The sequence below is a fragment of the Oncorhynchus nerka genome, linkage group LG17 (assembly GCF_034236695.1).
Source record: "Oncorhynchus nerka isolate Pitt River linkage group LG17, Oner_Uvic_2.0, whole genome shotgun sequence".
In the NCBI taxonomy this organism is placed as follows: Eukaryota; Metazoa; Chordata; class Actinopteri; order Salmoniformes; family Salmonidae; genus Oncorhynchus; species Oncorhynchus nerka.
Genome location: NC_088412.1, coordinates 38571434 through 38598774, shown reverse-complemented (window position 1 = coordinate 38598774; position 27341 = coordinate 38571434). Strand labels below are relative to the sequence as shown.

Genomic DNA, 27341 nt, shown 5'->3' with positions numbered 1-27341 from the left:
GTTCTGTTTTATTTATTAGAACACTCACTCCCTGAACTTGCTTCCCGACTCTCAGTGCACATCATTACACAAGTAGCCTAGTGGTTAGAAGGGCCAGTAACCGAAAGGTCACTAATTCGAAATACCTGAGCCGACAAGGTGAAATATCTGATGTGCCCTTGAGCAAGGCACTTAACCCTAATTTGCTCCAGAGGTGCCGCACTACTATGGCTGATAGGTGCAGTGAAATGTGTTTTACATTATCAGGTGTAAGAATGACATTATAACATATTTCAAAGATGTAACATGCCCCCGACTGAAATATCATTTGACTTGTAAAGCGTGGTATGTATGTACTGCATATATGAAACATACGCTGACTATCGCTTTTAAATGTCAAAGCAAATCAGTTGCTTTCTGTTGAGGTTCAAAGCAAAAACATTCGCACACAGTGAATATCAACATGACTAGAAAACTCATGCAGACTGTGAACCATTGAGGCATCAGGCAAACGAACAACTAGTTTTGCCATGGGATGTATACTAAACTGGGGCAGCAGGGTAGCCTAGTGGTTAGAGCAAGTTCAAATCCCTGAGCTGACAAGGTACGTTCTGCCCCTGAACAGGCAGTTTAACCCACTGTTCCTAAGCAGTCATTGAAAATTAGAATTTGTTCTTAACTGACTGGCCTAGTTAAATAAACGTACAAAAAAACTAGTAGTCAAAAAGTATGCTTAAAGTATAGTTGGTGACTAATGATCATGAGCAATTGAAAATGAAGGGTAATTTACTAAGAGCTAACAATTTACTGAAGTGCTCCCGAATATGCCACACAGATAATAATTTTTAAAACAATATACATACTTTACAGTATTTAGATTTCAATTCTAGTTTCTTTTGAATGCAGGTGTACTTTGAAATGACGGAGAACTGGGATTACTGAAGAGCACTGTGTGAAGAGACAATGCCACTGAAATTAGATCTTAAATACTCAGTAAATGATATAGTAAATGCCAAAATGCAAGAATTACTAGAAATTCTGATAGTTACTCTGTAAAAATGTGCATTATTGTTGCCACATACACTACATGACCAAAAGTATGTGGACACCAGCTCGTCAAACATCTAATTCCAAAATCATGAGCATTAATATGGAGTTGGTCCCCCTTTTGCTGCTATAACATCCTTCACTCTTCTGGGAAGGCTTTCCACTAGATGTTGGAACATTGCCGCAGGGACTTGCTTCCATTCAGCCACAAGAGCATTAGTGAGGTTGGACACTGATGTTGGGCGATTAGGCCTGGCTCACAGTCAGCATTCCAATTCATCCCAAAGGTGTTCGGTGGGATTGAGGTCAGGACTCTGTGCAGGCCAGTCAAGTTCTTCCACAATGATCTCGACAAACCATTTCTGTATGAACCTCACTTTGTGCACGGGGGAATTGTCATGCTGAAACAGGAACTTCCTCAAACTGTTGCCACAAAGTTGGCAGCACAGAATAATCTAGAATGTCATTGTATGCTGTAGATTTAAGTTTTCCCCTCACTGGATCTAAGGAGCCTGAACCAGCATTGGGGCAGATAGCATTTTCCTGGCATCCGCCAAACCCAGATTAGTCCGTTGGACTGCCAGATGGTGAAGCGTGATTCATCACTCCAAAGAATGTGTTTCCACTGCTCCAGAGTCCAATGGCAGCGAGCTTTACACCACTCCAGCCGATGCTTTGCATTGCGCATGGTGATCTTAGGCTTGTGTGCGGCTGCTCGGCCATGGAAACCCATTTCATGAAGCTCCCGATGAACAGTTATTGTGCTGACGTTGCTTCCCGAGGCAGTTTGGAACTTGGTAGTGAGTGTTGCAACCGAGAACAACAATTTTTACGCGCTATGTGCTTCAGTACTCGGCAGTCCCATTCTGTGAGCTTTTTTGGCCTACCACTTCGCGGCTGAGCCATTGTTGCTCCTAGACGTTTCCACTTCACAATAACAGCACCAGGGCAGCTCTAGCAGGGCAGAAATGTGACAAAATGACTGGAAAGGAGGCATCCTGTGACGGTGCCACGTTGAAAGGGACTGAGCTCTTCTGTAAGGACATTCTACTGCCAATGTTTGACTATGGAGATTGCATGGCTGTGTGCTCAATTTTATACACGTCAGCAACGGTTGTGGCTGAAATATACCCGAATCCACTCATTTGAACGGGTGTTCACATACTTTTGTATAAACAGTATAGTGTATCATGATCATAGGTGTCATAATAATGCGACAATAATATAATTCTTAAAGGTCCAATGCAGCCGTTTGTACGTCAATATCAAATCATTTATTTGAGAATTTAACAATTAAGTAACTTACGGTGATTGTTTTCAATTAAAATGGTCAGAAAGAAACAAACATTTATTCTTAGCAAAGGACTGTCTGGGAGTGGTCTGAGTGGTGAGGGGAAAACTGAAAACTAGATGTTATTGGTAGAGAGGTTTGGAACTCTCTTTCTTATTGGTCTATTAACTAAACCCCCATCCCACCAAAGCAGGATGAAATGTCAGGCGGTCTTTTCAAACAGCTCTTAGACTAAAGGGCATTATCATAATTTAAAAAAAATGGTATGTGGTAATATTAGACTAAATAAATGCTAAATGTATGCTGCAAGTCGAACCCATACTACCTATTGTAACGGTTCTGCACAAAGCAGCAGCCAGGTAAGTCACGCAGACAACAGCGAGGAGGAGTTGGATTTGAAGGGAGGAAAATTAATGCATCAAACCCAATAGACGATGTTGGATCTTCCTCCTCAAATCTAACTCCTCTATCTGGACAGATTACATAGAAACTTGCTATATGTGAGCGCTGCTGTGTGGAGTACTGGTTGATTTTCAAATGACAAAATAAATAAATAATAATAATTATCAAGGCTAGAGCATTCATAGTCCTACATATGGAGCGATTTCACTGCCAACATCGTCTATTGGGATTCTGTTTTCAAATTCAGTTCTATACGTTCAGATTCAAAACCAGACACAACATCCTGGTACTTTGCCAGCCAGCAAAAATAGAGGAGAACAGATAGAATGAAATGCTTACTGTGGTAAACAGAAGCTTCTGGCAGTTTCTGAACCCAATATTTGTATGAATTTGGCTCTAGCGTTCAAACCATTTTGGCTATAATCTATTAAGATCCTATTCCTGGTGGGGTAAGTGTGTGTGTCAGTGCTGTGTGTACGTTGATTATGCAAACAATTTGGAATTTTCAACACATTAATGTTTCCAATAAAAACAAGAAGTGATACAGTCAATCTCTGAGAAGAGAAAAGTGAAGAGAAAAACGTGCCTCTCTGTTCTGGACCATCTGCAGTTTTTCTAGGTCCTTCTTTGCAGCGCCTGACATTATGACTGGGCAATAATCAAGATAAGATAAAACTAGAGCTCAAAGAACATGCTTTGTGGAGTGTGGTGTCAAAAAAGAAGAACATCTCTTTATCATGGACAGACCTCTCCCCATCTTCAGAACTATTGAATCCATATGTTTTGACCATGACAGTTTACAATCCAAGGTAACACCAAGTAATTTAGTCTCCTCAACTTAGTCAACAGGCACACCATTCATTATCAATCAAATTCATTCAAATGTATTATGAAGTCCTTTTTACATCAGTCGATGTCACAAAGTGCTATACAGAAACCCAGCCTAAAACAACAAACAGCAAGCAATGCAGATGTAGAATCAGTATTTATCAGATCATTATCAATCATTATCAGAGTCAGCTGAGGTCTAGAATTTAGGGAATGATTTGTACCAAATACAATATTCTTAGTGTGTTAGTTTAACGTTTCTGGCAAGGGAAGTTATTATAATGTTAACATGTGACTGACTGAGTAAAGACTGAGTTAGCCTGTTGAGCTAAAGCATAGGCAATGGATGACTTGGATGGGTCTCTTCAAGGAACAGTGGCAATTTTAGCATGTAAATCTTGAGATCACGGAACCAATTATCTTGAAATCACGGCCAGCAGATGGTCAACTTGATTTATGATGATGATTGCTAGCTAAGATTGTGAAAGTATGAGTATGAGTCAGTCCAATCAAAGCTACTGTACTTACACTACCGGTCAACAGTTTTAGAACAACTACTCATTCAAGGGTTTTCTTAATTTTTTACGTTTTATGTTCTACATTGTAGAATAATAGTGAAGACATCAAAACTATGAAATAACACATTTTGAATCATGTAGTAACCCAAAAAGTTTTTGTTACGTCTGTTGTTGGAATGAGACCAAGGTGCAGCGTGAATAGCGTGGGCTGCAAGGGACTATCATTTGTTTTTCAACAGGACAATGACCCCAAACACACCTCCAGGTTGTGTAAGGTCTATTTTACCAAGAAGGAGAGTGATGGAGTGCTGCATCAGATGACCTGGCCTCCACAATCCCCCGACCTCAACCAAATTGAGTTGGTTTGGAATGAGTCGGACCGCAGAGTGAAGGAAAAGCAGCCAACAACTGCTCAGCACATGTGGGATCTCCTTCAAGAGTGTTGGAAAAGCATTCCAGGTGAAACTGGTTAAGAGAATGCCAATAGTGTGCAAAGCTGTCATCAAGGTAAAGGGTGGCTGCTTGAAGAATCTCAAATATAAAATATATTTTGATATTTTTTTTTTTTATATATATTTTTTGACGAGTGTGACACAGCGTTGAGATTGCCTGCAATGACAACAAGCTCAGTCTGATGATGCTGTGACACACCACCCCAGACCATGATGGACCCTCAACCTCCAAATCGATCCCGCTCCAGAGTACAGGCCTCGGTGTAACGCTCATTCTTTCGATGATAAACGCGAATCCAACCATCACCAGTGGTGAGACAAAACCGCAACTCGTCAGTGAAGAGCATTTTTTGCGAGTCCCGTCTGGTCCAGCGGCGTTGGATTTGTGCCCATAGGTGAAATTGTTGCCGGTGATGTCTGGTGAGGACCTGCCTTACAACAGGCCTACAAGCCCTCAGTCCAGCCTCTCTCAGCCTGTTGCGGACAGTCTGAGCACTGATGGAAGGATTGTGCATTCCTGATGTAACCCGGGCAATTGTTGTTGCCATCCTGTACCTGTCCCGCAGGTGTGATGTTCGGATGTACTGTTCCTGTACAGGTGTTGTTACACGTGGTCTGCCACTGCGAGGACGATCAGCTGTCCATCCTGTCTCTATGTAGCACTGTCTTAGGCGTCTGACAGTACGGACATTGCAATGTATTGCCCTGGCCACAGGTGCATGTTCATTAATTGTTTATTGGTTATTGAACAAGCATGGGAAACAGTATTTAAACCCTTTACAATGAAGATCTGTGAAGTTATTTATATTTTTACGAATTATCTTTGAAAGACAGGGTCCTGAAAAAGGGACGTTTCTTTTTTTTGCTGAGTTTATAGAGTGTGCATGTTCAATATGGCATGCATAGATCGTCGATGTTCTGTGGAGATCTTCACAATCGCCTTAATATTCTAATATTCTGCGCAGAATCTCGAACGGCATTGATCTCTTGCACCATGTACTTTTATTGTAATCTCATCTGCAGTCCAGGTCATTTGGTTCTGCTATTGGATGAAGAAGAGTGATAACACATTATTCTGTTGCTTAAATAATAAAAATATCTGACATTGTATTCCCATTTAAACTTTGCTGTGCTTTAAAATAGTTGAACGCGCAGTGATAGACATTTGGGCGACAACTGAACCGTATATCAGACATTGTTTTCCATTGGAATTTGGTTGTGCTTCGAGATGGTTGAAAGCATAGGCGATAACACATTGGAAATTCAACAAAATGTTTGCTGTTTAAAAAAAATATATACTAACCAATTATCCACATTGAAATGACGTAGTGTGCCCAGAGGGTTTTATTCTACACAAATGACAGTGGGAAAGAAATGCCTAGCCAGGCAAATAGATTCCAACCTTGATGGCATAATTTAGGGGCTCTGAAAGTAATGCATAATGTGGATTGATGAGAAATAACTGAAATAACTGAAAATAAATGATTTATCCCAATAGACCCATACATCGTCATATTCACATGTTCCATATAATGTGACAATAAAGCCATAATAGCCTGTTTCCCTATTTGCAAACAACCAGAAATAGATCAGTGCATAACAGTGAGTTCCATCACAAACACCAGTTTGCACAGACCACTACTGCGTTTAGACAGGCAAGCCCAATTCTGATCTTTTTTCACAGATCTGAAAAAGATTAGGAGTGAAAAGATCTGATGCATTTGGTCAAAAGACCAAATAGCGGACAAAAAAACTGAATTGGGCTGCCTGTCTAAACGCAGCCTGATTTGCTTCTTTGTGGACGGCAGATATGTGGGTTTGAATAATGGCCTTCAAGTAGCCTATGTATTAGACAGGTGTAGGATCTTAATTTGAGCTAGTTTGCTACAGCAGGATAACAATCCTGCAGCAACAGCAAATGTGAATTATTATGTGGATTATAATGGACATTTTGGTAGGGGTCGATACATTTTTGTACCGTAAATATCAAAGTGGAAATTACAAACTTCAGAAGCTTTTTTAAAACTCAAATACACCACACATTTTTTTTCCTGCATTGCAGGAAAGTTCGCTTGCATCAGGGTGATCAAAATAAGATCCTACACCAGTATCTTAACAAATAGTCTACTAAGATTTTACAATTATGTTAATTAGTATCTTATTGGTAGCCTATCCAATAGCAAATTCGATACATGTCAAGTATTGTGCAAACAACTAGGCTGTTATAAAACGGAATAGTTCAAATAATTTACATGCCAATGTGTTGTGACAAAGGATACAATGTTTCGTTAATTGACCCCTCTCCATCCTGTAATTCACCCAACCTGTTTGTCTCTATGTAACAGGTTCAACGGGTGAACAGAGCAGAGCATAGAGCTGCTTGACAGGTGCTCCTGCCTGCTATTTGCCCGTGAGGCGTGTACACAGCCGTATTGATCTCGAACAAGCTCTGAATCGATTGACATTTGGATGTATTCTGTCATGAAGTAGCCAGAAAAACAATATCCCTCTCATACTCAGCACACAACTTTTCAAGATGAGGGAAATTATTCTTACCAATAGCCAGGCTATATTCCAAATCAGTGGTCATCATAATCAGTGGGCTAAAATGCGGCCACTCCTGAACAATACATGTGATTCAAATGTCAGTCAAACAAACACCACAATCATGAATTGTCAATAGTATATGAAATGCAAAAACTCACTCTCTCTAGGTCCCCTGGTCATTGGCATTTCTGTCTTCGAAAATAGCAACCACTTGGTTCTCTCGATCCACTTCAGAAAGAATACAATTCCTTTCCTTCTCAGTCCCGATACCACCTCTACTCTCCTCCGGGCGTGCGTCCTCTCCGTAATAGGCTACACAAAGAGGAATTTAAAGTATAATCCTTGAGATGTATAGGACCTGATGGACAGTTCTGCTGAATTAGACCATATATTTTCCAAGTAGAGAAGCAATGTGTCCGAATGTCTCCTCTCCTCTCAGTAGCTCAACCGCTGTTTATCGCACAGTGAAATGCGCTCTTTCTCGCTCTCCTCTGTAGCGCTCAAGAATGCACAATAATCCCTTCTCTGCTCTCACACAAATTGTTCGCAGCATTCTCGGGCTTTGTCGGATATGGTCGATGATTTACGGAATGATGAGGATTTAAAACAATACATATATATATATATATATATATGTTTTTCTAGTTATGGTTAAATTTTTCCTTTTCAGTTCATCTCCATATTAAAAGTAAATAGCCTGATAACTGTGATGATGATTTTCATTTTACATATTGAGGGTTCAGGCATTAGGCAATAGAGATGAACATGTAGCGTATAATTTATTATTTGTATTATATTTTTTCAGAGTACGCCTAATATCGCTTTCATTAGGCTTTGGAGTTATCATCCAGGGTTGAAAATCAGGGTGGAGTTGTTGGGTGTAACTAAGGTAGGTAATGTGATGAATGTAGGCTAGCAGTAAAGGAGGCAGACAAGGATAGAAGGCTACACTGTAAAGGGGCTACCATGAATTTGACAGTACAGTAGCTTACAGGCAGCTTGGTGGCAAGTACAATTCTGTATTTCATATTACAGTACAATTACTGTAATATAAATATGGTATCAAAGTAAGTACTGTGTAATGACACACAGTATGATATTGTAACGGTCTGAGTGTAGTGGGTGAGGAGTCAGGCGCAGGAAGCAGAGAGTTCCGGGGAGTGCTATTTTAATCCACTGAGAAACGGCGAACATAAGCCAACCCTCACGAAAACACAGGGCGTAATGAACAAACAAATGCCCCAAACAGGGGGACTTAAACTGTCCAGAAAAAACCCACAAAATGGGAAAACACAAAACTCATAGACGTGCACACAAGTACACCAAACAGACGGTCACAATAATTAATCCCGCACAAGGAACCAGGCGGGCCGGCTGACTAATAAAGCCTTACTACTAACTACCTAACTCAAAACAGGTGCACTCAATAAACACATAAGGAGGGGGAGGAAATAATCAGTGACAGCTAGTAGACCGGCGACGACGACCGGGGAGTGTCCTTCGGTCGGAGTCGTGACAGACACCATGAAATGTATTGTATTATACTGTAAAAACATATATACTGTAACAAAAAAAAGTGAACGCTACCTTAATTGGAATGAATTAATGAAAGGATGAAGGAAGGGGAGGGGTTTGTATTTCACAGTATTTTACTGTAATTACAAAGAAATGGTGCAAACTGGTTAGCTGCTAGGTAGAATGTTTAGAAACATTACAGCATGTTTTATATCCCTTGCGCTTTTAAAGGCCTTAATAACTTCTTATGGCTGCAGGGGCAGTATTGAGTAGCTTGGATGAAAGGTGCCCAGAGGTGCCCAGAGTAAACGGCCTGCTCCTCAGTCCCAGTTGCTAATATATGCATGCTATTATTAGTATTGGATAGAAACCACTCTGAAGTTTCTAACTGTTTGAATGATGTCTGTGAGTATAACAGAACTCATATGGCAGGCAAAAACCTGAAAAGAAATCCAAACAGGAAGTGAGAAATCTGAGGTTGGTCGTTTTTTAACCCAGCCCCTATTGAATTCAGAATGGGATATGGATGAAGTTGCACTTCCTAGGGCTTCCACTAGATGTCAACCGTCTTTAGAAACTTGAATGAGGCTTCTACTGTGTTGTGGGCCTGAATGGGAGCTGAATGAGCCAGGTGTCTGGCAGAGAGCCAAGGGCTGGTCACGCGCAATTCACATGATAGCGACCTGCGTTCCATGGCTTCTCTACACACAAAGGAATTCTCCGGTTGGAACTTTATTGAAGATTTATGATAACAACACCCTAAAGATTTATTATATACTTAGTTTGACAAGTTTCTTTGACCTGTAATATAACTTTTTGAAGTTTTCGTCCGACGTTCGGATGGACCTGCACGAGCGTTTGGATTTGTGTACAAAACGCGCTAACAAAAGTAGCTACTTTTACATAAATAATGGACATTATCGAACAAATCAAGCATTTATTGTGGAACTAGGATTCCTGGGAGTGCATTCTGATGAAGATCATCAAAGGTAAGGGAACATTTATAATGTAATTTCTGATTTCTGTTGACTCCAACATGGCAGATAATTTTATTTATTTTCTGAGCGCCGTCTCAGATTATTGCATGGTTTGCTTTTTCCGTAAAGTTTTTTTGAAATATGACACAGCGGTTGCCTTAAGGAGAGGTATATCTATAATTCCATGTGGAAACTTGTATTTTCATCTACATTTATGATGAGTATTTCTGTTGAATTCATGTGGCTATGCAAAATCACTGGATGTTTTTGGAACTAGTGAACGTAACTCGCCAATGTAAACTCAGATTTTTGATCTAAATATGAACTTTATCAAACAAAACATACATGTATTGTGTAACATGAAGTCCTATGAGTGTCATCTGATGAAGAACATCAAAGGTTATTCATTTTATCTCTATTTGTGCTTTTTGTGACTCCTCTCTTTGGCTGGAAAAATGTCTGGGTTTTTCTGAGAGTTGGTGGTCACCTAACATAATTGTTTGTGGTGCTTTCGCTCTAAAGCCTATTTGAAATCAGACACTGTGGTGGGATTAACAACAAGATTACCTTTAAAAATACAGGAATTTTAATTATGAGATTTCTGTTGTTTTGAATTTGGTGCCCTGCACTTTCACTTGTCATACCATCCCGTTAACGGGATTGCAGCCCTAAGAAGGGATCCGCCCCTTTTTTTTAAAATGTCACCTAAAATGTCATACCCAAATCTAACTGCCTGTAGCTCAGGCCCTGAAGCAAGGATATGCATATTCTTTGATACCATTTGAAAGAAAACACTTTGACGTTTGTGGAAATGTGAAAGGAATACAGGAAAATATAACACATTAGATCTGGTAAAAGATAATACAAAGAAAAAAAGTGAATTGTATTTTTTTTGTACCAACATCTTTGAAATGCAAAAGAAAGGCCACTATGTCTTATTCCAGCCCAGGTGCAATTTAGATTTTGGTCACTAGATGGCAGCAGTGTATGTGCAACATTTTAGACTGATCCAATGAACCATTGAATTCCGGTTAAAAATGTTGTATCAAGACTACCTAAATGTGGCTAATTTGTTTATTAATAACTTTTAAAGTTCAAAACTGTGCACTCTCCTCAAACATATGCTTTCACTGTAATAGCTACTATAAATTGGACAGTGCAGTTAGATTAACAAGAATTTAAGCTTTCTGCATATTTAGGTCTACTTTGTAGTTGTCATTTTTTATCAACTATTGCATGAATGGAAAGAGTATTAGTATTAAAGCCAAGGTCTGCTTGATCTGAAAATGTGGTCAGAAGCTTGGTTTGGAGGGTGTGACGCAATTGCGGAGCCTCCGGAGGCATGCAGAGGCCAAATTGAGCTTTGTACCGCATCGCTGTGCTCCTCCCAAATATTGTAACACCAGCTCCGCATTGACATGATTGGTTGACGGTAGGTGGGGGTGGGTGGGAGGTCCTATATAAACACAAACTCACTTCCTTGACAACTTCCTTCACAACAGCTCTGTTCCGTGAAGCGCAATAAGTATGAATGTTCTGACTTCTGCAGAGGCCACATTGCAGGAAATGCTGTACGAACACCGCAGATGTCAGATTGACCATGCAGAGCCTTTTAGTGTGGCGTGCAAAATGTATGGCGCAAAATATGTATGAAATGACCACATGCCAGTAGAGAACTGCTGCTGCATTTACAAAGCATTTTCTCAACAAAGAGTTTTGATACATTACGTTTTGATGGATTTCTGTGGCATTAGTTTGTGGTTAGGCTACAGCTTTACAGGCAAATACAAATTGGTAAGCAAGGGTCAGACAGTGTTAAATCACTGACCAACTACGTTTAAAAAAACGAGATAAAACAGACCAGATAAAACAGACTTTTTTCTGTTCACTTATGTGATAACAAGTTTAGCATGTCTTCCAAACCTAATTAGCTTATTCAATAAAGTGTTAGAATAACTATATTTGCTAAAGATATTTGGAATAAGTTTATGAAAGTCAATGTGTTTATGGTAATTTAGCCTACAGCTAGTCTGTTTACTTTCCTTAGCCTAAAAATACCTTGACAGATCACATATGCATTTTTTGTGAGAAGTAGACTGGACTAGTGCTTCTGCACAGTCAAGCCCCAAGTCTTCCCTCCCTGCTTTGATACTCTGATGAAGGTCCTATGAGATCTATGAACCAGTAGTCTGCATCCCATGGCACGCTATTCTCCATATAGTGCAGTACTTTTGACCGGAGTGCTGGTCAAAAGTAGTGTACAACACAGTGAATAATTAAGGTGCCATTTGGACTACAGTACATGTATATTGATGGCCCTGCTAAGATCTCATGTGTGAGACCCCAGGAGGAGTTAATGGGACAGTTTACCACAATATTCAGACGTTTTCATAATACCTAAGAGGTGGTCGAAGGTCAAGTTGGGTCAACAGACTTTAGGGTGAACTCTCGCTTTAATAGACAATAGGCACAATAGAAATAGTACAGAACAAAATAAAATCGGAAATTATTTTATATCTATGGCCTGAGGTCAAGCTGAGACCACTTTCTGACTTGTGAGCTGACTAGACCATAGAGATAAAAAAATATGATGCAGATACATTTGATTCATCTATTTATGTATTTGATTTATCTATTTATCAAAAACATTATTTGATTTTCCATGTGAGCTTGGCTGCTGCACCTCACATGCTCTAGTATTGCGGCCGGGGGCATTTTGAAACCACAAAGCGTTGTGGACAGAGATAGCTTTTTAAATGTGGACCTCAGAGATAGCTTTTTAATGCAGACCTCATCCAATATGACTGATGGTTGAAGAGGGGGGAAAAAAACAATACGAAGAATTTTGTTCACTGAGTGCAGCTCTCATTGAACATCAATCTTTAATCCACTCAAATTCTCAGAGCACAGGGACCAGATTGATGTGTATAATAGACACCTCACCTTAGCCCTCTAAGAACCGAGCTGGGCCCAAATGGCTTCTTGTTCCCTATATGGTACATGGGGTGCCATTTGAGACACAACCTCTGTCTTTGTGAGGAATCAAATGCCAGAGATTAGCCATACATTCAGTCTGGCAGACAGACATATCCACTCACAGACAGACAGACGGACAGACGCAGGCTGGCAGGCAGACAGACAGGCAGGCAGACAGACAGGCAGGCACACAGGCAGGCAGGCACACAGACAGACAGATACACAAGTAAATAATAAATTAAAAAAATGCAACCAATATCCTCTTCAGAATTCATTCTAACAAGGCTCTTAGTTTCTAAAACTGCGAGACCATTGTATCCAAAGGAGGCCAACAAATGTTTTTGAGTTGATGGACTTCAAATGTCATGTTTGGGAAGATTGGGAAGAATTTGGGAAGATTCAACCTTGTTTAACCCTTTGGAAACTGCCCCTAGTAGCAATATGATAAGAAAAACATGCTGACCACCAAAATTAATGTACACCTACATGTTATTCAATCGTTGCACCCACACTGCTCGCACGCATCAGCAAGCGTCTGCGTGGCCGGTCGCTAAAATAGAATAGGTTATATAAAAGGTTCTGTTTGTGACGCTCAACGAGCTGCAAGTCCAGCCTCTCCCATCTCCTCATTTGTTTTTAGGAGCATATACCCACGTGGGTGATTGAAAGATTAACTGAGGTCCTCACTCCAGTCAGTTGTAGTAATGCACCGTAAAGTTGGTTGCCAACCGTCATATAAAGTCCAAAGATGAAAAAGAAGCCTGAAGGAAGGTTTACCGTTTTATCTGTGGATTAATTGTCAGAGTAGTGGACCTTGTGCAGTTCAGGTAAGTTAACAACCTAATGTTTATATCCCAGGACAAATTAGCCAGCAACAGAAAGCTAGCTAGCTATATTGCCATAAATGTATAATGCTTTTTGACCTTTCCCCAAATTAATATAATTGGTTCAGAGTTTGTTTTGATATTTCAACCTGCGCATCCTGATCGCTTCTGGTGTGGGTGAACAAAATCAACGTGCGCGATGGTGCACATGCACGTCTGGTTTGATGAGCATGTAACCCAACGGTTTAGAACAATTGCTCACAACATGTGGGATATATCACTGACCCATGTTGGGGCAACATTGCAGTCAACGGGAAAAAAATACAGTATGTGTCAGTGTTGTACACTTATGTCAATACATTGCAGTCTATGGTCAAATATGGTGAGAAAGCTGCAATGGGTAAATTGGTGAAAGACTTACGCAGGCAGACAGACAGACAGACAGACAGACAGACAGACAGACAGACAGGCAGGCAGGCAGACAGGCAGGCAGGCAGGCAGGCAGGCAGGCAGGCAGGCAGAGACAGACAGACAGACAGACAGACAGACAGACAGACAGACAGACAGACAGACAGACAGACAGACAGACAGACAGACAGACAGACAGACAGACAGACAGACAGACAGACAGACAGACAGACAGACAGACAGACATATAGGGCTCTGGTCAAAAGTAGTCTTTTGTGAGGAATCAAATGCCAGAGATTAGTCATGCCCTCAGTCTGGGCAAACATCTCTAGAATGTTCAGCATTAGGTTACACAATGCAAAGGTAAACCTCAAAAATATTATGTAGTAGTTATATGCAGTATTCCCTCAAATTTTTGGTGGCACTGAGCAGATTTTTAGGTCTTGTGAGCGGGAAATTGAATTTTGTGCAACTTCCAGCTTACATTTTACAGTGAACACAGGCTGTACCCTTACAGTTTTAAACAGTAGCCAATAGGTTATCGTGGCTATTTGAGCATAATGTAGGCCTACCAAACAAAACCAATGGAGCAAATCCCGTAACATTTCCACACAGACATAGCTTTGATTTATATGATATAGCCTACAGTAGCCTATATGCAGTGTTCACTGAAGCCCTACATTGCATGAGACTTTTCCATCACAAAGGGTTTGACATGAATTAATGATTTTTTTACTTGGTCTGTAACACCATGGGCCAAATAGGTGACTGTAAACTGCATTGTGCTGTATGATGCAAGAAACCACTTTGCAAAATAAAATGTATTATTATTACCATATAGAGAATTCGACAATGTAGGCTACCCCACTGCATTCTCAAGCCTGTCTCAAAATACAACACTGCCCCTTTAATTAAGACATAGCTTTTTACCTGACTGGCTTTTCAAAAACAGCTTGAAATGTGGCCTAAACATTTTGTTCTCTCGTAGGAAGAAGTTACTCCCCATTGCTGAGCTATACTTATCTAAAAACAAGGCTAATAACTCGTTAACTAGCAAAGAATATCAACAATGTGCACATGCATGGCTTTGTGCTCTGATCTGAACTGATCTGAAAAGTGCAAAGCGCATTCACTTGCAAGTGATTGAAAGACTGCTCACGGGCTACCCCATATACTCTACTCCATTGAGCTCTGGCTCTGCCTATAACAAAATCACAGACTCTTCCAAAGTTAGATTTGTTTTTGGTTTGTTGTATTGAAAAGGGACTGGTATAATGTTGATTCAATCACAAAAAAAATCTTTGATCTACGCAGTATAACGAAAGCTAATGGGGCGAACTCAGTGAAGTTCAATCTCTTCTCTGTGTCTCTTGTTCTCTGTGTGTTCTCTGGCCTGGTATTTCTTCTGTGTGGCAGTCCTGGAAGGTGAGTGTGTGCAGCTTAGAGGGGACATGTGGAATCTGTTTCTGATGATCAATGATAGATTGTCAAAGAAGACACATTTATATGTGTTGTATTGTATACAACACATACAGTACCAGTCAAAAGTTTGGACACGCCTACTTATTATTATTTTTTTTTTACAATTTTCTACATTATAGAATAATAGTGAAGACATCAAAACTATGAAACAATACATAAGGAATTGTGTAGTAATGAGTAGGACACACCTACTCATTCCAAAGGTTTTCTTTATTTTTTACTATTTTCTACATTGTAGAATAATAGTGAAGACATCAAAACTATGAAACAATACAATACACCAAAAAAAGTGTTAAACAAATCAAAATATTGATTATATTTGAGATTCTTCAAAGTAGCCACCTTCGCCTTGATGACAGCTTTGCACACTCTTGCAAAACATATGTGTCACAGTGTCGATGCTTATGTCAATACATTGCGTTGAATGGAAAAGATGGTTATGTCAATACATTCCAGTCAATTGGAATAGATGAGCTTCAACCAACTGACACATGCCAATACATTGTAGTCAATGGGCAAAGATGAGTATCAACCAATTGATGCTTATGTCAGTACATTTGCAGTCAATCAGAAAAGAGAAGTCTCAACCAATTAACGCTTTTGTCAATACATTGCATTCAATGGGAAAAGATAAAAGTTAACTAATTAACGCTTATCTCAATACATTTCAACTCAATGGGAAAAGATGAGTATCAACAAATCGATTTGTACGTCAATACATTGCAGTCAATGGGAAAATATGGTGATAAGGCTGCAATCGGTAAATTGATGAAAGACTTACAAACATACATACCTATAAACTCACAGACAGAAATAAAGACATAGCTCTCTCTTGCTCTCTCTCTATTCTCTAATTCCCCTTCTTCCTCTTTAATAATCTCTCCCTCTCCTTCCTCTGTCCCACCTCTGTCTGTTGACTCTCTCTCTCCCATCCCTCCTCTCTCTCCCCCTACAACCTTCACTCCCTCCATCCCCTCCATTCTCTCTCCCTCCTTCTTTTCCTCCCAACCCCTACTCTCATCTCTCTCCCACCTCCACAGACAGGATATTGACATATTGATATGCATCAAGTGCATTGATGCGTAAGTCCACAGCCGCAATGGGTAAATTGGTGAAAGACTCAGACACAGACAGACAAAAAGACAAACAGACAAACATATATATACACTCACAAACAGACAGAGGGACAGACAGCCAGACAGACATCCAGACATCACAGACATACAGACAGACAGACGCCGGCAGACAGGCAGACTGCAGACAGACAGACAGGGGTACATACAGGCAAAAATATCCACAGACAGACGCAGGCAGTCAGACAGACAGACAGACAGACAGGCAGATAGACGGGCAGGCAGGCAGACACAAAGGCAGACAGACAGACAGGCAGCTATGGAGGCAGGCAGGCAGGCAGACAGATAAAAATCTGCACTGAATTTGAAATCAAATCAAACTTTATTTGTCACATGCGCCGAAAACAACAAGTTTAGACCTTATCATGAAATGCTTACTTACAAGCCTTTAACCAACAGTGTAGTTCAAGAAGAGTTAAGAACATATTTACCAAAGAGACTAAAATAAAACATTATAATAAAAAGTAACACAATAAGAATAACAATAATGAGGCTATGTAACTTGGCACTCTGGTAGCGCTTGCCTTGCCGTAGCAGAGAAAACCGTCTATGACTGGAGTCTTTGACAATTTTATGTGCTTTCCTCTGACACTGCCTATTATTTAGGTCCTGGAATGCACGAAGCTTGGCCCCAGTGATGTACTGGGCCATACACACCACCCTCTGTAGCACCTTATGGTCAGATGCCGAGCAGTTGCCATAACAGGCGGTGATGCCACCGGTTAGAATACTCTCGATGGTGCAGCTGTAGAACTTTTTGAGGATCTGGGGAACCATGCCAAATATTTTCAGTCTCCTGAGGGGAAAAAGGTTTGGAAGACAATTTAGACAGTTGAAAGACCATTTTTTCCAGATTATAAACCATATAACATTATTTTCGACAATATTTTTTATATATAGATGTTCATTCAGATTAGATTCTCTCTGTTCTTTGGACATTTCAAAATGTGTCCATTGCATGATTGCGCATGATTAATGACCTTTTACTCCACGAGACAATATATCTGTTTGTTGGATAGGCTTTGTATAGTGTTCTTCCCCTGTAATGTGTTTTTAAATGGCAAATGAAGTCTAAATTAGATTAAAGGATGAACTATAACCAAACAGGCACATAGGATTCAGTTCCTTGATGTGCTCGACTACAGAAAGCAATATTGAATTGATGTGGATGTGTTTGCTGCTTATTGTGTAGACTGCTGTCTACCTGATCTTGCATGATTGATGTTATTTTGTTTACTGTTGAACTAGGGTAAAGAACAAGGTGTAGCCTGGGCCTAATTATTTCTACATAGTTCTGACTATTTCTCCATAGTCTGTAGTTTCACATTGCCTTGTCAATCTGTGCCCTTCATAATCCGGGTATACAGTTGAAGTTGGAAGTTTGCATGCACCTTAGGCAAATACATTTAAACTCAGTTTTTCACAATTCCTGACATTTAATCCTAGTAAAAAGTCCCTGTTTTAGGTCAGTTAGGATCACCACTTTATGTCAAGAATGTGAAATGTCAGAATAATAGCAGAGAGAATGATTTATTTCACCTTATATTTCTTTCATCACATTCCCAGTGGGTCAGAAATTAACATACAATCAATTAATATTTGGTAGCATTGCCTTTAAATTGTTTAACTTGGGTCAAATGTTTTGGGTAGCCTTCCACAAGCTTCCCACAAAAAGTTGGGAGAATTTTGGCACATTCCTCCTGACAGAGCTGGTGTAACTGAGTCAGGTTTGTAGACCTCCTTGCTCGCACACACTTTTTCAGTTCTGCCCACAAGTTTTCGATAGAACTGAGGTCAGGGCATTGTGATGGCCACTCCAATACCTTGACTTTGTTGTCCTTAAGCCATTTTGCCACCACTTTGGAAGTATGCTTGGGGTCATTGTCCATTTGGAAGACCCATTTGCGATCAAGCTTTAACTGATGTCTTGAGATGTTGCTTCAATATATCCACGTATTTTTCCTGCCTCATGATGCCATCTATTTTGTGAAGTGCACCAGTCCCTCCTGCAGCAAAGCACGCCCACAAATGATGTTGTCACCTCCGTGCTTCACAGTTGGGATGGTGTACTTCAGCTTGCAAGCTCTCCCCCTTTTTCCTCCAAACATAACAATGGTCATTATGGCCAAATAGTTCTATTTTTACTAGAGGACATTTCTCCAAAAATGTGGATCTTTGTCCCCATGTACAGTTGCAAACCATAGTCTGGCTTTTTTTATGGCGGTTTTGGAGAAGTGGCTTCTTCCTTGCTAAGCAGCCTTTCAGGTTATGCCAATATAGGACTCGTTTTACTGTGGATATAGATACTTTGTACCTGTTTCCTTGCAGCATCTTCACAAGGTTCTTTGCTGTTGTTCTGGGATTGATTTGCACTTTTCGCACAAAAGTACATTAATCTCTAGGAGACAGAATGCATCTCCTTCCTGAGCGATATGACGGCTGCGTGGTCCTATGGTGTTTATACTTGCATACTATTGTTTGTACAGATGAACGAGGTACCTTCAGTTGTTTGGAAATTGCTCCCAAGGATGAAAAAGACATGTGGAGGTCTACAATAATTTTTCTGAGGTCTTGGCTGATTTCTTTAGATTTTCCCATGATGTCAAGTAAAGAGGCACTGAGTTTGAAGGTAGGCCTTGAAATACATCCCACAGGTACACCTCCAATTGACTCAAACAATGTCAATTAGCCTATCAGAAGCTTCTAAAGCCATAACATCATTTTCTGGAATTTTCCAAGCTGTTTAAAGGCACAGTCAACTTAGTGCATGTAAACTTCTGACCCACTGGAATTGTGATCCAGTGAATTATAAGTGAAATAATCTATCTGTAAACAATTGTTGGAAAAATTACCTGTGTCATGCACAAAGTAGATGTCCTAACCGACTTGCCAAAACTATAGTTTGTTAAAAGGAAATTGTGGAGTGTTTGAAAAACGAGTTTTAGTGACTCCAACCTAAGTGTATGTAAACTTCCGACTTCAACTGTATATCCTACTTAATAAAGATTGACGACAATTCAAATATTAAAGGATTTCAGATACCAGCTACTTTTGAAGTTATTAGCCGTAACTGAAATTCTAAACAAAATGTGAGAACAAATTCTTGCATACAATAACAGCCTGGAAAGATGTAAAATGCCTACTGTGTGCATGGGAGCTGGGATAAAACAAAACAAAAAATACAATGTAAAACGAAATGGACAACACAGACAGAAGACACTGGCATCAGCACAAATACAACAGCAAACAAACAGTGGATGTGTATGTGTGCATGCAGGCATGTGTGTGGTGTGTGTGAAGTAAAACAACATGCTTCCCTTACATAAGGCATCAGAAACATCCCACTGGACCAAAACTGGTTGAATCAACGTTGTTTCCACATCATTTCAAACAAAAAATGAAATGTGATGATGTTGAATCAATGTGCAAAACAGATTTGATTTGCAAAACAATCAAATTAAGGGAATTTCACCCAAATTTGAACCTAAATCCAATGACCGGGTGAAATGTTTGGATTCATGTGAACCAAAAGTAAATCAAAAGATGTTGAACTGATGTCTGTGCCCAGTAACAAGTAACCTAACAATTTCACTGTCATAATCATAACCAATGTCAACCCTTGTCAATTATGTTACTTAGCTACTTAGTAAATGATTTACAGTTGCTGATGTTATACTTTTTTGCCAGCAAGTTACAAACGTGAGACCTCGCACATAGCAAGTTAGGAGGCGCCAGGCTAACTAGCTAGCCAACTCCGGTCATTTGCTAATGTTTGCTGGTAAACCTAGCTTTAGGTGGCTGGTTGTAACTTTGTAGCATGCTGTTTAGTAGCCATACCTACGACTAAAAGGAGAAGAGGTTTTTACAAAAGAGATACAATAGAGCTCTGATTTTAAAACCTCTTCTCTTTTTAGTCATAGTTATGGCTACCGGTAGTTGTTTCGCTAAATTAACTAGTTAGCTATCTAAGTTAGCAAATTGAAAAATGTAACACAGTAGAATGTTAGCCAGCGATACACAATATGGGATTCAGTAGATCATTTAGCTATCCAACGTATTTATGATCTTCCCACTTGGTGCTGGCATTGGCTGTAGCTGAGCTTCTAGAAAAATCAAACTCTTTGTTTCGAATCCTCTTCACTATATTCAGGTTGAACCATGTATGGTTGAATGTCACCATGTAGCTAATAGAACATCAAAAAATGCTCCATCGTCAAATTCGTGTTTGTTGAAAGAAATCAATTGAAGCCATTACAGTCTGGTCAGTTCTTTCAGTTTTTCCCAAAAGATTTTGTGTTGTTAGTGTCCAGGTCCCTTTAATATAAGCCAACCTTGGAGGAGAGACGGAGCAAAAGCACGAAGCACCGCTCCACGCGAGTTGTACTCTTTCATAGACTGGAACAAATGTATCACCTAGTATATTTAGCAATGAATCCTGTGACACTTTCCTTTTCCCATTGAATGCAATCTATTGGCAGAAACATCAAGTGTTGGAAGCTAATCTTTCCATTGACTGCAATGTATTGACATAAGCATCAACCTTGTAACACTCATCTTTTTCCATTGAATGCAATCTATTGGCAGAAGCATTAAGTGTTGGAAGCTAATCTTTCCCATTGACTGCAATGTATTGACATGAGCGTAAATTGGTTGACACTCATTTTTTTGCCATTGAATACAACACATTGAAATAAGCATCAATACTGCAACATATTTTTTTCCATTGACTGCAATATATTGACATAGGAATCAACCCTTTGAAACTCATCTTTTCCCATTGAATGCAATGTAATGACATAAACTTAATTCCTGTGACACTTATCTTTTCCAATTGACTGTAATGACTTCCATATGTTGATATAAACTTCAATTTGTTGACACTCATCTTTTCCCATTGGCACTGCAAATTCTGCTGGAAGTATGAACATTTGACATAAGCATCAATGGGTTGAAGGCTAACTCATTGAAACAACTTGACAGGATGAGGTTTTGATGCTGATAATGGGCTGGCTGGGGAAAACAATATCTGTTACACACTGTGTGGAGTTTTAATAACCTTGTCCTACTCTGGCGGTGCAAAATTATTCAACGCTGCTTGGTTTATTTTTTTGTTGTCAAGCTGGGCTATTTCTGATCCTGCTGTTTTTGAAGGAGAAAAGCTCAGGATAAATAAGAGGAGACAAGGAAGAGAGCATATTGCTTTGATGGGGTTAGGCTGGTAAATAAGCACAATAACCCCTCCCCCATGGTTTACATTGTATGGTGCCTCTCAAGGGTTGTTACAACACCAAGCTTCCCCTCATAGAGCAAAACGCTGTTGGTTAAAGTAATTGAGGAGATACTGTACATGAAAACACAAAAGGCATAAAAAAACTCACAATATACAGTACCAGTCAAAAGTTTGACAGAACTACTCATTCGAGCGTTTTTCATTGTACGTTGTAGAATAATAGTGAAGACATCAAAACTATGAAATAACACATATGGAATCATGTAGTAACCAAAAAAAGTGTTAATCAAATCAAAATATACTTTATATTTGAGATTCTTCAAAGTAGCCACCCATTGCCTTGATTACAGCTTTGCACACATCTGGAATTAGTAGGTGTGTCCAAACTTTTGACTAGTACTGTACATAGCACTGTAGGTGGAAACCAATACACTGATAATTCTATTTCTGGTCTTGTCCTTGTATGTTGTGTTACTATCCTATTTAATATCATAACATTTTTGATGATGAATGTTTGGTTATGTATGACTCATCGGTGGGTGCTTACATCAGACACCTACACATCAATGGGCACTTGATAGGGATTTATGCCAACACCTTTTTTGAAAAACATATAGCATGATTGCCTGTGCCTAGTGTAACATTGTAATTAAGTATATAAACCAATAATTACAAGTGTTGCTTGTTTCTCCTTTGTATATCCCTTAGAGACAGGCAAGAATGTGACTAATTTAGAAGTAGTACAAGAGCATCACCATCCTCCAACCTCCCCCTACTCTAATCACACGCACATATACACAGACACACAAACACCCGCACGCAGACCCCTCCACACACACATACTCTAATTCAGTCGATTAAGCTGGATGGCCTTGTAATGGACTTAGAGAAGTATGCATATGGAAGCACAACAATGGAGGGACAGTACCATCCCTACTTTCACAGTGCCACAGTGACAATGCCTCTCCTTCATATCCAGCCCTACAGCTCACTGCATGGCTTATGATCCTTAGTGCTATCTCCCCAATTACTTAATGGAAGAGGAACAAAGGCTTGGTCAAGCTGAAATGCAATTACACTTGTTGACACACCCATAAATCACATCAGAGAAGAGAAACCAGTGGTATCGTCAGTTTGTGTGTCCCTCTTCATAGGATGTTTTTATTGTTGTTGTTAGCCTTTAATATCGGCAATCTGTGGTCCACTTAAAGGATTGCTGTAGATTGTGAGTTATTCTTTTTCCTATTGACATTATTTAGTTTTTTTTCAACAATAATTATAGAGTTTTTAGAGTGTTCTGAATATTTTTTTTGCAAAGGGGGCACTGAGTTTTCAGTATTGGTCAGGTGTATCAGGAGATCATCTGCAAATGAGTTTAGTTGATATTCATGTTTAGCAATACTGATACCTGTCTAATTGTTTCTGAAAGTGGGTCAATGGCCAGTGCAAACAGGATGGGGGAGGGGACATCCTTGTCTTCTGCCCCTTTCTAAAGCCATTTCATAAGATAATGTATTATTTGTGTATATTTTTGCTTTACAACATTTTTATTAAACATATTATTTCAACTGCAAAGTTGAATGATTCCAAAGTTTTGAAGAGAAAAGGCCATTTAAGACGATCAAAAGCCTTTTCGGCATCAACAGCCGTTATTGATAAATCCATATCTTGTTTTCTTGTGTATTGTATTAAAATGAAACATGGTCTTGTATTTGTTTGTAAGTTTCTATTTTTAATAAAAACCTATTTCATTGATTTTTATTTAACCTAGGCAAGTCAGTTAAGAACTCATTCTTATTTACAATGACGGCCTACACCGGCCAAACCCAGACAAGGCTGGGCCAATTGTGCGCCGCCCTATGGGACTAGCAATCACGGCCGGTTGTTATACAGCCTGGAATTGAACCAGGGAGTCTGTAGTGACGCCCCAAGCTCTGAGAGGCAGTTTCTTAGACCGCTGCACCACTCGTGGGCTCTTGGGAGCTCCTGGTAACACTTTTGCCATTTTATTGTCACAATTTATTAAAATTATGGGTCTATAATCAGCAGGGGATTTATCAGATTTTCCTTGTTTTAAAATATCTGAAATAACTGTTTGATACATGGAAGTACTGAATTGACTGTGTGTTGTCATTTGTGTAAATAGGGGGAATAATTTGTCCCAAAATGTTGAATCGATTTCTATGGGAAAGCCATCCATTCCTTGTGCTTTTCTCGGTGTGAATGTTTTAACAGTATCAAATATACATTATTGGGTTGTTGAGTCTAAGAAAACTATAAGATCTGTCCAACTGTTGTTTAATTTGGATTTATATACATTTTAATAAAAGTTTTAAATAGGTGTGGAAGAACTTGACTGGCCTGCACAGAGCCCTGACCTCAACTCCATTGAACACCTTTGGGATGAATTGGAACGCCGACTGCGAGCCAGGCCTAATCGCCCAACATCAGTGTCTGACCTCACTAATGTTCTTGTGGCTGAACGGAAGCACGTCCTCGCAGCAATGTTCCAAAATCTAGTTGAAAAGCCTTCCCAGAAGAGTGGATTCTGTATATAGCAACAAAGGCTGGACCACCTCCATATTAATGCACATGAATTTGGAATGTGATGTTTGACGAGCAGGTGTCCGTATACTTTTGGTTATGTAGTGTATATAATAAAGCCTTTCTTTAAAGGTTTTAGGAATCTCCTTTTTTTACAGGCCTGCAAGTCACATTATGCTGGCATGCAAAGTCATGTGTAATTCCTATTGGAATCCAGCCAGAGTATATCCAACAAGTGGGATTGTTAATCGCCCGCAACTTGCATTCAAAATGACTGCCAGGCTCTGAAAGATTGAATATTGAAACTACCTCAATCATCTCATCTGGAACAACCGTAATGGGTGCAATAAATCCAGCAGATTGGTTTTGTTTAGAAATCTTTGTGTAGCATCAAATATATTAACCAATCAATGTAGATAATACAGTATAACAATAGAGCATTTTGGAAATATTATACATGTATTGTTCTATGAAGAACCCTTCTTGCTTTCCAAAGAATCGCTCTTGCCTTCCAAAGAATCATCAAAAAAACCTTTCTTCTCAAAATGGTTCTTAGGATGTTAACGGTTCTAGGTAGAACCCTTTGCCTTACAAAGAACCCGTGTCTTCAAAAAAGGGTTCTTCTGATCAAAACTGATCTTGGTCTCCCTCTGCAAATAACCCTTTTCAAAACCTTTTTTCTAAGAATTCAGGTGCATCAAATCTGGGCCCGAGAGACTGATAAATAGCTTCATTATCCAGGCCATCAGCCTGCCCCTGCCCAGAACCTTGCCCTTAACTTTGGTCACTGTTACCAGCCGGACACCACCCGGTACTCTACCCTGCGCCTTAGAGAATCTTTCCCTATGTACATAGTCATGAACACTGGTCACTTTAATAACGTTTACAAATCTGTTTTACCCACTTCATATACAGTGGGGAGAACAAGTATTTGATACACTGCCGATTTTGCAGGTTTTCCTACTTACAAAGCATGTAGAGGTCTGTAATTTTTTATCATAGGTACACTTCAACTGTGAGAGACGGAATCTAAAACAAAATCCAGAAAATCATATTGTATGATTTTTAAGTAATTAATTTGCATTTTATTGCATGACATAAGTATTTGAGACATCAGAAAAGCAGAACTTAATATTTGGTAGAGAAACCTTTGTTTGCAATTACAGAGATCATATGTTTCCTGTAGTTCTTGACCAGGTTTGCACACACTGCAGCAGGGATTTTGGCCCACTCCTCCATACAGACCTTCTCCAGATCCTTCAGGTTTCGGGGCTGTCGCTGCGCAATACGGACTTTCAGCTCCCTCCAAAGATTTTCTATTGGGTTCAGGTTTGGAGACTGGCTAGGCCACTCCAGGACCTTGAGATGCTTCTGTACATGACCAATAACATTTGATTACATTTTTATTATAAATGGGCTTTATATGGGATTATAATGATGACAGAACAATTTGAGTCTTTATTTTGAATTTCTTGGTCGCACGTTGAGATTTGTGGTTGCAAGTTTGATTCACAAATGTGTAATTTAATTTAGCAAGCATGTAACTTCAGGTCTCAAACTTGTAACTTGCCATTTGAATACATTCAATAAGATTTGCAAGAATATTTCATTTTCTGAATAATTACAAGGTCATTTACAAGTATGGATATGCTGCTGTTGAGTCAGGTCAGCTTGGCAATGCCTGACAGTAACCAGACCTTCTCTCACCCACAGGAGAGGGGAGGAGGGAACTGGTGTGGGGGATTTGACACCTCACGCCCTGTTGTAAATTTAAGTAGAAGAGGATTCTCTTTTCCCATTCTGTATTGGGCGAAAGGAATGTCCTATGTTAACAGTTTTGCACTTGCACTTGCTAGCTAATGTGTCCTATTTAGCTCGCTTGATGTTGATAGCCAATTCGTCCTGGGATATAAACATTGAGTTGTTATTTTACCTGAAATGCACAAGGTCCTCTACTCCGACAATTAATCCACACATAAAATGGTCAACCAAATCGTTTCTAGTCATCTCTCCTCCTTCTAGGCTTTTTCTTCTCTTGACTTTATATTGCGATTGACAACATTAATAAATTACGTGCATTACCGCTACTGACTTAATTCGTCTTTCAGTCACCCACGTGGGTATAACCAATAAGGAAATGGCACGTGGATACCTGCTTCTATAAACCAATAATGAGATGGGAGAGACAGGACTTGCACTGCGTTCAGCGTCACAAATAGAACTGACTTCTACGACCAGACGCTCGTTGGCGCGCATGAGCAGTGTGGGTACAATAATTGAATAATATAGATTTCTAAAAGTGTTTTGCAAAGCTCGCGCATGTGATGCAAGCGGTGTAGTCTGCCTGTAACACGTTACAATAAGTGAATACTGGAACAATATTTCTAACATAAGAACATGGTGAATGGTCAATTGAGAGCCATAGAAAACTAATTTCATCTTGGTTTTTATTCTAGTGATTAATTAAAATGGTATGGACAAAATTCTGTAACTTCAAAAGTATTTCCACTACAGGTATGAGGTCTCCATACTTAATGTTGGGTGTGAAATATGACAAATTAAACAAGTATTTTTTGTTAACTAGTTGCTCCTACCCTCTACTTTTTTGAACATTTTGTTAAAAATCGCGCAACATTTCAGCGCCCTGCTACTCATGCCAGGAATATAGTACGTTCATATGGTTAGAATGTGTGGATAGGAAACCCTCGGACGTTTTTAAAACTGGTTAAATCACGACTGTGGCTATTACATAACGTGCGTTACATCGGAAAGCGCAGGAAAACCTGATCACAGAAAATGGAAATAAATATCCTTGCGCCACTTCCAGCATTGTTAGCAGTGAGCCGAATTAGATAAGACCGAGCATTCAACTCCCACAGCATCCCCATGTTGTCTAGAGTCTTGTGAATTGAATCATCTTTGATTCTTGGTTGAACCGAAACAGGGGCACCACTTACCTCCGGTCTCCGCCCAGATCATTCCGGAAGAGCTCTCTCCTGAAATTTTTTCCAAGACGACAGCTAATGATTTTTACATCGCCTACGGATGATTTTTATCGCTTATTAACGTTTACTAATACCTAAAGTAGCATTACAAACGTATTTCAAAGTGTTTTGTGAAAGTTTATCGTCTACTTTTTGAATTTTAAAAAATGACGTTACGTTGTGAAATCGCTGTTTTTTTCGTTT

At 39.6% G+C, this 27341-nt stretch overlaps 1 protein-coding gene across 1 annotated transcript in view; it reads right to left on the bottom strand.

Moving 5' to 3' along the window:
- Positions 1 to 7548, bottom strand: part of ptprfa (protein tyrosine phosphatase receptor type Fa) — a 441814-nt gene extending 434266 nt beyond the window's left edge. The window contains 1 exon segment of the mRNA XM_029686556.2: positions 7223 to 7548. The gene's annotated coding sequence lies outside the window, so the exon portion shown is untranslated.
- Between the last annotated feature and the right edge of the window lie 19793 nt (positions 7549 to 27341).